The sequence below is a fragment of the Odontesthes bonariensis genome, chromosome 12 (genome assembly GCF_027942865.1).
Source record: "Odontesthes bonariensis isolate fOdoBon6 chromosome 12, fOdoBon6.hap1, whole genome shotgun sequence".
Lineage (NCBI taxonomy): Eukaryota > Metazoa > Chordata > Actinopteri > Atheriniformes > Atherinopsidae > Odontesthes > Odontesthes bonariensis.
Window position 1 is genome coordinate 30,733,313 of NC_134517.1, and position 13,336 is coordinate 30,746,648.

The window sequence follows — 13,336 nt, forward strand, 5'->3', positions numbered from 1 at the left end:
TGATTACTGTCCAAACCACCAATGTTTAAAAGTAATTATATCTTCAAGTATAATTTTAGGCAAATTTTTTTTTCTTTTCTTTTTTTTTTGGGAATACAATCTACTGGGCATAAAAAAATGACTTGATTATCATTTAGAAATCTTACGGCTTGCATTAATACAATAATGTAAAAGCCAGTTGCATCAAAATTTTCTGGCTGACATGTTCCATCCACAGAAAACGTGTTGGACACATGAATTCGATGTCCAACTAAAATACTTACTTTGAAAGACATACTAAATGGCATAAAATATAGGAATTTTGTGTTTCTCAGCACAATAAGCTTCATCTTCTGTGCCTAATTTGACTAATCCCTTCAGACCCTTGCTGGTGTGTAACAGGGACTGTTACAGTCGGTTCTTTTCCATCACACACACTCCGAAATTGAGTTTTACACACAAAAGGTCAACACTGTTTCACAGGCACAGTGTTTGGCTGGCTGTGGAAGACACATTTTCAGAGATAAACATATTTACTGCCCAGCCAGATGTGAAGCTACGTCGGCCAATCATATAATTTATCATAAAATGTTGAATCGTCTTTTTGTGAACATTTCACCAAAAGCATTTTCACACGTGATCGATGGAGATTTTTCTGTGGTTTCTTTGGTTGCTGTTTAAGAAGTAGAATAGAATAGAATAGAAAAATACTTTATTCATCCCCCAGTGGGGAAAATTCAAAATTAGTCAAGGAGCTTAAAATTTGTTATTTTAAAAAAATATATATATTTACAATGATTATATAAATAAATGTTACGACCCAGCTCAGCCAGGGGGGGAAGGAGAAGTAACATTAAAAAAATTGGACCAGACTCAGTGAATATTTCCCTATACTCCCTAGATATATACTCCCTATATAGAAGATATAAAAACACTACATACAGTAATTTAGAACATTCTGTATTTATTTGAACTCAATAGATTTCAGCCTGCCATATGATGCATAGAAATAAATTAATAAATAAATTCTGATCCGAAAAATCGAGTGTTGTTTGTTTTCGAGTGGCTCCGTCTCCTTTGCTGGGGCTCACGCTGGCTGCATTTGGGCTTGGGGTTGGGTTAGCATCTGCAGAAGCAACAAGTGCTTCATATTCGCATGGGTTGATGTGAGGTGCTTCATTAAATTTGAGTAACTTGAGGCAGACGTGGATAAAGTTTTTTTCCCTGGGCATAGCGTGCATGTTACATACACATTCTTGACTTTTATCTCCATGAGTGAGAAGTAGTGCCGGTACTTCCAGTTAGAGAACGCTACCTTTGAACTTAAACCGGCTCGTCGCCATTGTCGCTGTCTTGTGTGTGTTTAGTAGTCAGCGCGTGCAGTGAGACAGCGTGAGCAGGTCATCCGCCCACCCAGCCAATCATCATCGCATTTGCAACGGTGTCATCATCCCCACCCCTGCTCTCTCCAGGCAGCATGTAGCTGATGTGTAGCCGAAAGCCTACAACCAAATTGTAGTAACGCGCCACTTTATATTCTCAGTAACGATAATGGCGTTGTAACGATGGGAAAAGTAATTAATTACATGTCTCCATTACTGGAAAAATAACGCCGTTAGTAACGCTGTTATACTTAAACGACGTTACTCCCAACACTGTCCAGCACCACCCCCAGGTTTATGCAGGTCTGAACAGTCTCAATCTCCCCAGAAGTGCACCCATAGCTGGAAATGTGAGGAGAGAAATGTGCGTAGTAGGCAGGACGTGATGCTGAAATTAGGCTGGGGAAATGACTCTACTGAAATTAGCGGATCAGGTCAAAGCGAGAAAGTACTTCAATATTATGGGGACCAATCCTAACTACTTACTGTGTGATGCCCTTGTAAGTAACAGGAGAAACTAGTGCATGCAAGGTGGAGAAACTACCCAATGTTTTGTGTGTGATTGTGATTGTCATAAACAATCAGACTAATTTTCAGCATTTATTTCTTGTACTGCAGTGTCAGTAGGATATAGAACACCCAATACCTTTCTCAAAAGATTTTAGGGGCGTCGACCCCCGTTCACTCCCGTTATATGGATATACACGGATCTAAATAGCGGCCGAAGGATGCCAACTTTCACCAAACTGTAATCGGTGAGTAGATGAACGTATTTTATACCAGAAATAAGGTCCAGGTTTAATTAAAACAAACTTCTCTTTTAAGTAATCATAGTCTGTTTGACATTATCAGTGTAGACCTTGAATGAACAATTGCAACACCTCGATTCCTCTTTTTCAGTCTTTCAGTTGTAGATGTGCTGCTGTGTTTGGGATCATTGTCCTGTTGCACGACCACTTTGCACAACTGGCAATACTTTGGTATACAGAGGAGTTCATGCTGGCTGCAATGAATGCAAGATGTCCAGGGGCCTCATGTACAAAGACTTGCGTGGATTTCCTACTGAAACCCTCCAACGTACATGAATCTGGGGGTAACCGACTCTGTTTGAACAGAGAATCGGCGCAACTATGGGTGACACTGCTCTCTCTGGGGTGGTGGGAGCACATGTGGGTGACTCTGATTACCCCCAAGGTAAATACCGATGTTTTTGTGTAACTTACAACAACGTGTTCATACAGTAATGTGAAGAAGTGCGCCGAGGAAAAGGTGAGGCTGATTAAGACATTTCGCTTTTTATGCATGTTGTTAAAACATTTGCCCACAGAGACGATCAGAAGCTTGTTAGAAAGATCTTAAGCTGAAGTTTAACCAACAAAAAACAGCAAGAAACTAACTTAAACCACGACTAGTCATGATGCTGTGAAGACGGGATAGAAATTGGGGGCGCAAATACTCAATGCACGTCATGGGGAATAATATTAGGACAATTACACAAATAAAGTTACTCACCAAGAAGCCAACCATCACCCAAGTGCCACCTTGTAGTCTGTTCCCAACAATGCTGTTACTCAGAATGTATGAATCGTGCGTTGAACCAGGCCACCTCGCCACATTGTTGGTTTATTAAGTAAGTAAGTATGCCCTTTATTATCCCACAGTGGGGAAATTCATGCGTCGCAGCAGCAACATACACACATACATACAGCTTGTGCAAAAGTAGACATACATACAGACACAGGATCAGGAAGTTAAAACTATATAAGGGAGATAATAAAATAGGGATGTTGCATTTACTAAATTGTATTTACTCATCACATATGATCTGTACATCGATCGAATGAAAATGTTTCCTGTTAACATACAAATTCATCATGTGATTGCGCTTTTATAGCAATGTGTGTGCAGTCGATAGCCCTATTACAAAACCAGCTCTCGCTTCAAATTGAGCTTTAATGTTGGCCTGTTCAACTTCATTGTGGGAATTTGATATGCGTGGCTGAGATGCGGATAATTCTGTTCCACACGGCTGGCATGGTTCGGCTCAGGGTAGACTGGCACAGTCCCAATCGGTTGGCCAGCTCCCCCTGGAATGCCCTGGTTGCTATAGGAACCTCAGTGTGCACATCACCTGTGAGCACAGGCAGCGCATGGCTCCTCGCTGTGTTGCGCTCCAACGCCGGCCGCAGCTCTGCACACAGTTCTAGGAGGATTTCCCATTTCAAAACGGCTAATGAGTCAGTCGCCATCATGTGCCAGCAGGTCCTCTCTGTTTTTAAACACACGCTCTCTTCAAATTGCACCATTTGCAAAGTCTTCTAATACTGCTAAAGCAGCCATTGTTTTTAATGGTATGCATTGCACCACTTTGCGCATGCTTTTACATCTACTCGTGTAATTGCAGACACATGGGTGTGTTAATTGTTTATCAGTATTAATTGTTCATGTATCTCAAATGTGCACATCACTGTCTGAGGACTAATTGTTTTCACATTTATTTATTATAACAGTTTCCCAACATCACCTTAGGTGTCGCCAAAGAATCAACAGCTTTTTCCATGAAAATGTAAACGTCATTTGTGGATTTTTCATGTTTTAGGGTGTATCTGAACCTCTTTTCTATTCCCTCACCAATCACTGAATCTTAATTTGTTTGTTTGTTTCACATTTCAGAAAGTGCAAATGTCAGTTTGTTGATTCATATATCTTAGTTTATTTAGATTAATCACTGAATTAACATTAAATCTCTGGATCCATCCCTGATCCACCTCTTCCAGCTGCACTCTGGTGCAGACATGAAAAACAACGAAAGCCTAAATTCTCATTTTCACTTGGCACTATTTGCAGACATTGGCCCAATTAGATATCTTTTCTTTAGTCTGTGTCTGCTCATGTACATGATCATAAACTGTGCTAATGTTGTCCTTATTCTGACAGTCTGCCTGGAGAAGTCCCTGCATCAGCCCATGTATGTTTTTATCTGCTGCCTGTCTTTTAATTCTCTGTACGGCTCAGCCGGCCTCTTCCCCAGGCTTCTAATGGACATTCTGTCTGACACTCATTTAATATCACGTCCATCTTGCTTCACTCAGATGTTTGTTATTTACATGTATGCAGCATGTGAAATGACTATTCTCTGCATCATGGCCTATGATAGATTTGTAGCCATTTGCCAGCCTTTACACTATCACAGTAAAATGACTTTTAAGATGGTGATGTGTTTGATAATATTTGCAGAGCTCTATCCTGTTATTTTATGCGGATATTGTCTTTCAATCATTGTTAGCTTACCTTTATGTGGGAATAAACTGAACAGAATTTTCTGTACTAGCTGGCCGGTGATTCAGCTCTCCTGTGTGGATACAAGTGTGAACAACATAGCAAGTTGGGTTGCTGCCATAACAACTGTCTTTGTCCCTTTGTTTTTTGTCTTGTACACCTACCTGCGGATTCTGCACATCTGCAGAAAAAGCTCGTCTGAATTCAGAGGAAAGGCATTGCGAACCTGCCTGCCCCACCTGGTGACATATGTGAACTTTTCTTTGTCTGTGTTCTGCGAGCTTTCACTGAGTCGTCTTGAAGCTGATGAAATTGAAGCAGATTTCATTATTTTTTTTGTCTCTGGAGTTTTTAATCATTCCCCCCATCATTAACCCTCTAGTTTATGGATTCAATCTATCGCAGATCAAAACAGAGATTTTTACACGGCTAACTGTTCGCAAAAGGACTCCCAGTAAATAATTCACATCACAGCATGCACAGGGAGAAGTTTATGATTCACTGTTATTCACTCTATGTGCTTGTAAAATTTTGCTGTAATTTATATGTGCAGATCATACATGTATATTCACTGTTAACCTTAATAACTCATGCAAATTCACTTTCATTTAAAATAAAGCCCATTCTGCATAAGAACTCTTTACTTGTGAGATCAACACAGAACTAGATTGTTTTTCAGTCTTTCCAAGTCCATTTTTGCATTAGCATGAGAATTTTAGGCTTCAATATCAACTTCGGTGTCAAGACTTTAAAGGAACAGTTCACTATTTAAGACCTTGAGTCCCAGTTCCAGCTTGTTTATCAAGAATAAGAAATGAGGAGACCATTTTCACAACAATAGCTCATTTCTATCCATTTTGGCTGTTTTCGCTGGTCCATCCTGCTGCTACAGACAGGGTTCCATTGGGCACTCTGTTCAATGTCCTTAAAACAATAATAATGTTAATTTTAAAGAAAAGGTCAACTCACCAGGTGGTTAGTGGTATTAAAAAAAAAATGTCGGCGCATTTTATGGTTTTCCATCCGTGTAATCCGTGTTCTTTGCTGTTCAGGAACTATTTTTCATGCTAAATCACGACGCACGTAAACATCCGCTCTATATTTGAGTCTGAGGCTCTAGCCCTGGCGCAGTGATCTGACAGTGAAAGTGAAAGTGAAAAGTCTTCCAAACGGAATACAATTGGATTACAAAATGCTAAATAAAGCAAGAAATAACTTTTATTTCGCAACGCAATTTTTTTTGGGACACACAGGAACATCCACGAACCACCCGGTGAGTTGACCTTTTCTTTAAAATTAACATTAGTATTGTTTTAAGGACATTGAACAGAGTGCCCAATGGAACCCTGTCTGTAGCAGCAGGATGGACCAGCTTTTTTCAAAAGGGTCTCAAAGATTTTGGAGTCAGACCTATTACTGATTGTGAACTTGTCTTTAACGTCGGGTGTGTTTCCAGAGCCACTGAAAACAGCTGTAATCAAACCTCTGCTGATAAAGGACAATCTTGACAAGACACAAATGAACAACTACAGGCCTATCTCAAATCTCCCATTTTTAAGTAAGATCATTGAAAAAGCGGTTTTTCAACAGCTTAATTACTTTTTAAAACAAAATAACTGCTATGTCATCCAGTCAGGTTTTAGACAGAACCACAGCACTGAGACTGCTCTGACCAAAGTGTTTAACGACATATGTCTGAATACAGACGGTGGAAAAATGTCAGTCTTAGTTTTACTAGATCTCAGTGCTGCATTTGATACAGTTGACCACAATATATTACTCAAACGACTGGAAAACTGGGCGGGTCTTTCCGGAACCGTACTGAACTGGTTCAAAACATACTTGGAGAACAGGAAGTACTTTGTGTCAATAGGTAACTTTACATCTGAGCACACAAGAGTCACATGTGGAGTTCCCAAAGGTTCCATCCTGGGACCTCTACTGTTTAACATCTACATGCTCCCACTGGCACAGATTATAAAAAACAACAGAATAAACTACCATAGCTATGCAGATGACACGCAGATATATATTACAATGTCACCAGGAGACCGAGGCCCTGTACAGGCTCTTGGTAAATGCATTGAAGAGATTAATGACTGGATGTGCCACAATTTTCTCCAGCTAAACAAAAACAAAACTGAGGTAATTCTCTTTGGAGCCAAAGAGAAACGATTACAGGTCACCACAGAACTTCAATCTATACACATAGAAACTACCAACCAGGCCAGAAATCTGGGTGTAGTGATGGACTCAGACCTAAATTTGGAAAAACACATTAAGGCAGTAACAAAGTCAGCCTACTATCACCTTAAGGATATATCAAGGTTAAAGGATCTGATGTGTCCGCAGGACCTGGAAAAACTAGTCTATGCATTCATCTTCAGTAGGCTTGATTACTGTAACAGCATCTTTACAGGTCTACCTAAAAAGTCAGTTAGACAACTGCAGCTCATTCAGAACTCTGCTGCTCGAGTCCTCACTAAGACCAAAAAAGTGGACCACATCAGTCCAGCTCTGAGGTCTTTACACCGGCTGCCTGTCCATCAGAGGATACACTTTAAAGTTCTGATGCTGGTCTATAAAGCTCTGAATGGTCTAGGACCAGAATACATCAGTGACCTCCTGACCCAGTATGAACCTTCCAGACCCCTCAGGTCATCTGGATCCGGTCTTCTATCAGTTCCCAGAGTCAGAACCAGACATGGAGAAGCTGCATTCAGCTTCTATGCTCCACATGTCTGGAACAAACTCCCAGAAAGCCTCAGATCAGCTGAAACACTCAGTGTATTTAAGTCCAGGTTGAAGACACACCTATTTTCAGCTGCATTTGAATAAAGCTAAAAAATGAATCACATTTTAACTACTGATTTTATATTGTTCTTATTTCTTTCTTTTAATTTAATTTAAATCATGCTTTTTATTTCTCTGATTTTATCTATTTTTTTATTTTTATCTTTTATTATTTTATTATTTCTTTTTAATGCCTTCTTGTGATTTTATATAGCTGTGAAGCACTTTGAATTGCATTGTGTATGATTTGTGCTCTATAAATAAAATTGCCTTGCCTTGCCTTGCCTAGTCTCTGACACGTTAAGCCATCTGACAAAATAAATAGAAAAATATGTGGATGAGTAATTTCGTTAAAAATTTGGTTGTGTTGATATCCATTTACTGTTTACTAGTTTTACTAAAAGATCCAAAAAAGATGGAAATTTGAAGCATGTGTGGAGCAGCTAGGCTCGTTTCCGTATAAATGCAGAACGACTCAGTCCCCAACCGCATCATCTGGATGTGATAGTTCAACTTTGTCAGTTGATTTTGAACAGACCAACATTTTTACAAAGATTTTAAAAGTCTGATTTCTTTTTAAAACCATAATATATTTTTTTCTCGTGTCATGATCAAGCTGACTGTCACGGCTCAAATAAGCATTGGAGTCCTTCAGAGGAACCCAAAATCTAGCCTCACCGAACATATACGAGAGAACACTAACATTCCTATCTTGTCGTGTCTGGTAAATTGTTAGGTTTAGGTAATAAAAATATGTGGCTACGGTATGGTTAGAGAAAAAAACCCAAAGGGTTCAATTTAAGTGTAAAACCAGTAGGTAGGTTTAGAAATTAAAAAATACATGCTTAAAGGGACACTATGTAATTTCTTCCCCCATCTAGTGGTGCAATTTTATTTTGCAAAGTCGAATGAATTTGCTCTCTAGCGCCTCACGTTTTCAAATGTGCGTTGAACTACGGCAGGCGGTATGTGTCAAGATTCAAGAAGCACACATTCCCATTTCAATTCTCTTTTTGGCTTTTTTGGCGACGAGGATCCCTTCTCCTGTGGCGTGGCATAACTATGGTCTTCCATTGCGAACAAAAGTGCAGGCCGTTCAGGCTGGTTTATACCAGAGAATGTCTAATGGCGTAGACTGGCTCTGTTTTTACCTGCGTGCAAACATGACGTCAAAATGGGGAAAACGCGATTCGAAGTGCTTTATGTCCCTCTCGGCACTTCGTCGTTTTTCATAGACCGGAAGGACATGGTAGCCTCCATAGAGCTTGCCCGCTCTATGTAGATGCAGACTAGTGATTCTTCACTCAGGAGGATAATTGAGATTTTTGACAGAGATAATTTTACACCAATGAGGACTAATTTATGAATGAATATGTTGATTTGAGCTAATAAATGACTTAATATATTACATAGTGTCCCTTTAAGGTTTGCCAGCACAACACATGAAAGCTTACTTAAAGGTAGGGTAGGAGATCCTGGATTTTGAGTCCAGCGAAGCTGCATTTTGAAAATACACAGGTCAAAAGTCCCAACCCTTTTCTTCACTTTCCCCCCGAAGCCACGCCTCTACAGTACATGAACGTGCACGAGCACGAAGGTGCACGAGCGCTGTTCTAACAGCAAGCATCGATCGTTGCCGTATTTAGTATTTAGTATTTAGTATATGATAACTATACGTCTAATAATGCTAGGTGCTAGCCAAGCTGGCTCTAGTTTAGCTTCCTGCCAGGCTTCTGGACGCGTAATTCGTTCACGGAGCAGGGTACGCGCACAGGGGGGAGGAGGGGGAGGGAGGAGCAGATTGCAGTTTGATAGACGGCATCAGAATCCAATCATTGTTAACGGTCTGTTCAGTATGATTGGATAGTGTTTTTCCTAGATTGTACGTTCTAGAGGCCACTAAAACTTTTCATATTTGTGTCAAAACTTTTAATTAATTGGATGCAATGGGGGTGTGAAAAGTATTTCAAGCGATATGTAAAAAAATGCTCCAGAAGAAGAACCCCTACCCCACCTTTAATTTTTCAATAATAGGCAACATAAAGCATTTCTGTCTTTTAGTGACGCTATAGCATACAGTGACAGTGGTAACATAATATTATTCCTATTCTTCTGTACTCTCATTGGATATATACAAGTGCACTGGGTCCCTTGATTTTTATCTTGACATATTTATTGTTGTTTTATCCACACATAGAAAGCATAGACTAACTGCTGACATGACTAAGGAAGTTCTTAGCAAATTGGCCTAAAAGTATTTGTCAAAAATAGATGAGTCAGTGTGACCACAACACAAACTTCCACACATTCATCTATACGCACCACAGTACACCTTACACACACAACTGCTATTGTCTGTCTTCTGTCTATTGTCCTCTGTCCTGTCCCTTTGTGTTCCACTGTCGGCGATTCTAGTCCTCTCTGACTAACTCAAGGTTTAGGAATCAATAAAGCTTGTTAGATTAGGTGGTCAAAGAGGACTGGTGAAGGACACACTCACCATCACTTGCACAAGAAAAATTAGATAATTATCAAAGAAAAAAAAGATTAAATTGCATATATAAGGAAAATTGTTTCTTGCCAGACTTTGGCACCAACCATTGATGTATATGCAGACAGTGGAGAAAAAAGAAGAAAAAAAATCAAAATCAAAATGTAACACAGGATTGGACAATAATGTTGCCTGGTGCAAACTTATCTGGCAACAGGTAAAAATCAGGGGCCCGTTGCACAAAAGTAGGATAAGGGATTAAGCGGGAATATGTTGGCTATCCTGGATCAACTTATCCGTGATCCGGTTGCACAAAAGTAGGATAAGGGAAGTGGGATATGTTCAGACGTAAGTTACCATGGAGATTTATTCTGTGAAGCTAGCCTGCTCCAGACCAGGCTAAGTTCCAGGATCTATTTAATCTCATTCCTTATCTCAGTCAGCGGTCGCCACATTTGGAAACCAATATTTATTCCACTGCCTAGAACATATTGTTAAAACATTTAACTATACCCACTATCATTATTGAAACATTTGTGATCATTAATTGAAATAATTTTAGATAACTGATGATTTTAGATGAACCACTAGATAATTTAGTTTCCCACAGACTACACATAAAGTACATCACCATATAAATATAAATACACATTAGAGAGTACCATGATGTTCCTTTATTGAACAAGGATGAATCAAAGCAAGTAAACCATCAGCTCCTTTCAAAACTGAAGTCACACAGTGCTCTACAAGACAAAAAGCACAGAATCAAAGCATGCAGTTTGAGACAAACTGTTTGTAAAAATGGGCTATACAAATAAAATTGCCTTGCCTATACAGCACAAAAACCTAACAAAAATTCCTCTGCCATTGCAGGCCCAACTTAAATAAACATGCAATATTAATTAAAATAATTTAACACATATTGGTCTCTGACCAGCCGACCACAGTCGTCATCCGGGAAGATGGCAGGATTGTCCCAGTCTATGAGAGCTGGCACTCTGGGGGCCCTCTCCTTTCTCAGGCAGGCCACATTGTGGAGGACAGCACAGGCCACAATGATATCACATGCCCTGTCTGGGCTGACTCTCAGGTGGGTCAGACACTGAAAGCGTGCCTTCAGTAGGCCAAATGTCATTTCTATCCGGGCCCTTGTTCTGGCATGGGCATGGTTGTATGCCAGTTGGGCCACCAGAGGGTCTGCAAATGGAGTGAGCAGAAAAGGCTGGCAGGCATACCCTCTGTCACCCAGCAATACACCCAGGAATTCACCTGTGAATACAAAATGTTACCATCACAACCTCATTAGTAGTGACATTCTTAACACAGCCATTATGTTAAAAGTGGTTATCAATAGAGGTTCTGTGGCTCACCTTGTGATAGGCGCCGATAGATCTCTGAGTTCCGAAACACTCGGGAGTCGTGGACCGAGCCGGGCCACTTTGCCACAACATTATTGATCAAATAGTCAGCATTGCAGACCATCTGAAATGATAAGATGTTAAACCAATTAATGCACATCACAGGCAATGTACAGTGTTCATTAATTAACTTTATCAAAAGTCATGTTCACCTGTACATTGATGCTGTGGAAGTTTTTCCTGTTCACAAAATCCCCCTCATGGCCACCTGAGGGGGATTTTATTTTGATGTGTGTGCAGTCCACTGCACCAATGACATTGGGGAAACCTGTAATACGATGCAATGAGTATCTTACTCTGAATGTTAACATTGTAATTGTAACTGTAATTTTTTTTTAAAAACCCTGCAATCCTATAGAACTCCTCCTTGATGTCACAGTCTTCTATGCCCAGGGAAGGAGATGAAGATGCTTGCAAGTCCTTTAATTGCGTTTTTTTTTTCACTGCTAAAACAGTACAGGCAATGTGTGGGCAGGCACATTTTATGGAGGTTGATGCAATCTGGTAACAAACAAAAACAAACATCAAACTGATCTGTGTAGTTTATTATCTTAATCCACAAGATACCGAGGTCCCTGGAGGGTGACGGAAGCTAATAAAAAGAGTTCGGCAGAGCCAAACATTTCATTTTGGACTCCCCGAGACATACAACTTATGTCAGGTAAATGCGAGTGCCTCATCAGTTTACTTTACTTGTTTATTTGCTGAAGTTCTCAGTTATATCTCACATTTACCATTTAAGTAATCTGCCTTTTGTATTCACAAAGTTATTTGACAATCTTTATGGGTGATGCTTTAAATGTTACATATTTAACTTTTGATGAATATTTGGAAGTGGATAAATATAGATATGTTTACTTTTTTGTTATGCTTGTACTGTTTATTCTAATAATCTGAACCAATTGTACAATTGTGTACCTCATTTGGATTCACCAAAATCTTCATGAACCTATGTACATTTTCATTGCTGCTTTGTTACTGAACTCGGTTCTTTTCAGCACTGCGATCTACTCAAAGCTTCTAATTGACCTCCTGTCTGAAAAACAGATCATATCATATCCAGCCTGTCTGTTTCAATTTCACATATTTTACTCTTTGGGTGGATCAGAATTCTTACTGTTGGCAGCCATGGCCTATGACAGGTATGTGTCTATATGCAAACCTTTGAAATATTCAACTATCATGACAAAAACTACTGTGTTTATTATGTTGATTTTAGCTTGGATTGTGCCTGCTTGTCAACTTGCTATTCCAACAGGATTTATTGCCAACGATAAACTCTGTAGCTTTATTTTAAAAGGAATCTTTTGCAACAATACAGTTTACAAACTTCAGTGTGTGATCTCAAGAGTGCGTGTAATACGTGATATGATCATATTACTCTACGTTGCACTCGTCCCTGTGTTTTTCATACTTTTTACTTACACCAGGATACTTATGATATGCTATGGAAGCAGTAAAGAAGTCAAGAGAAAAGCTGAACAGACCTGTTTACCTCACTTGATAATTCTCATAAACTTTTCCATTTTATGTACATATGATGTAATTGTAGTGGGACTGGAAGCAGATTTTCCAAAGATTGTACAGTTGATAATGACTTTACAAGTTATTTTGTACCATCCCTTATTTAATCCAATTTTATATGGACTGAAAATGAAAGAAATTTCAAAACACCTTAAGATGCTGTTCTGTAGAGGAAGAATGAACAAATGTTTCAACACTGTTAACCCATAATTTTCTTGTTTAATTTGTAACAGTGATAAAAAAGTGACTCCTTTGATCCTACACTGGTGTTTAATATATGATTTTTTTTATATGACTGATACATACTAAGGAATGCTGACATTACTGATGTCATGAAAGATCAGTCGGTTGAAGTGAATCTGCAGATTTATTTAATTTTGAATTTGTTTATAAATTACAACAGACACAGAAGGTACCGCTGTGAAGTGATGTAATGTCATCATTTTTTTGCCTTAACGTGTTCAGGTTAA

General features: G+C 39.3%; 2 pseudogenes; both read left to right on the plus strand.

Annotated features, from left to right (window-relative positions):
* Positions 1 to 4,156: 4,156 nt before the first annotated feature.
* On the plus strand, positions 4,157 to 5,102 carry LOC142396019 (olfactory receptor 10T2-like; annotated as a pseudogene).
* A 7,023-nt stretch (positions 5,103 to 12,125) lies between these two features.
* On the plus strand, positions 12,126 to 13,076 carry LOC142396020 (olfactory receptor 6N1-like; annotated as a pseudogene).
* The last annotated feature ends 260 nt before the right edge of the window (positions 13,077 to 13,336 follow it).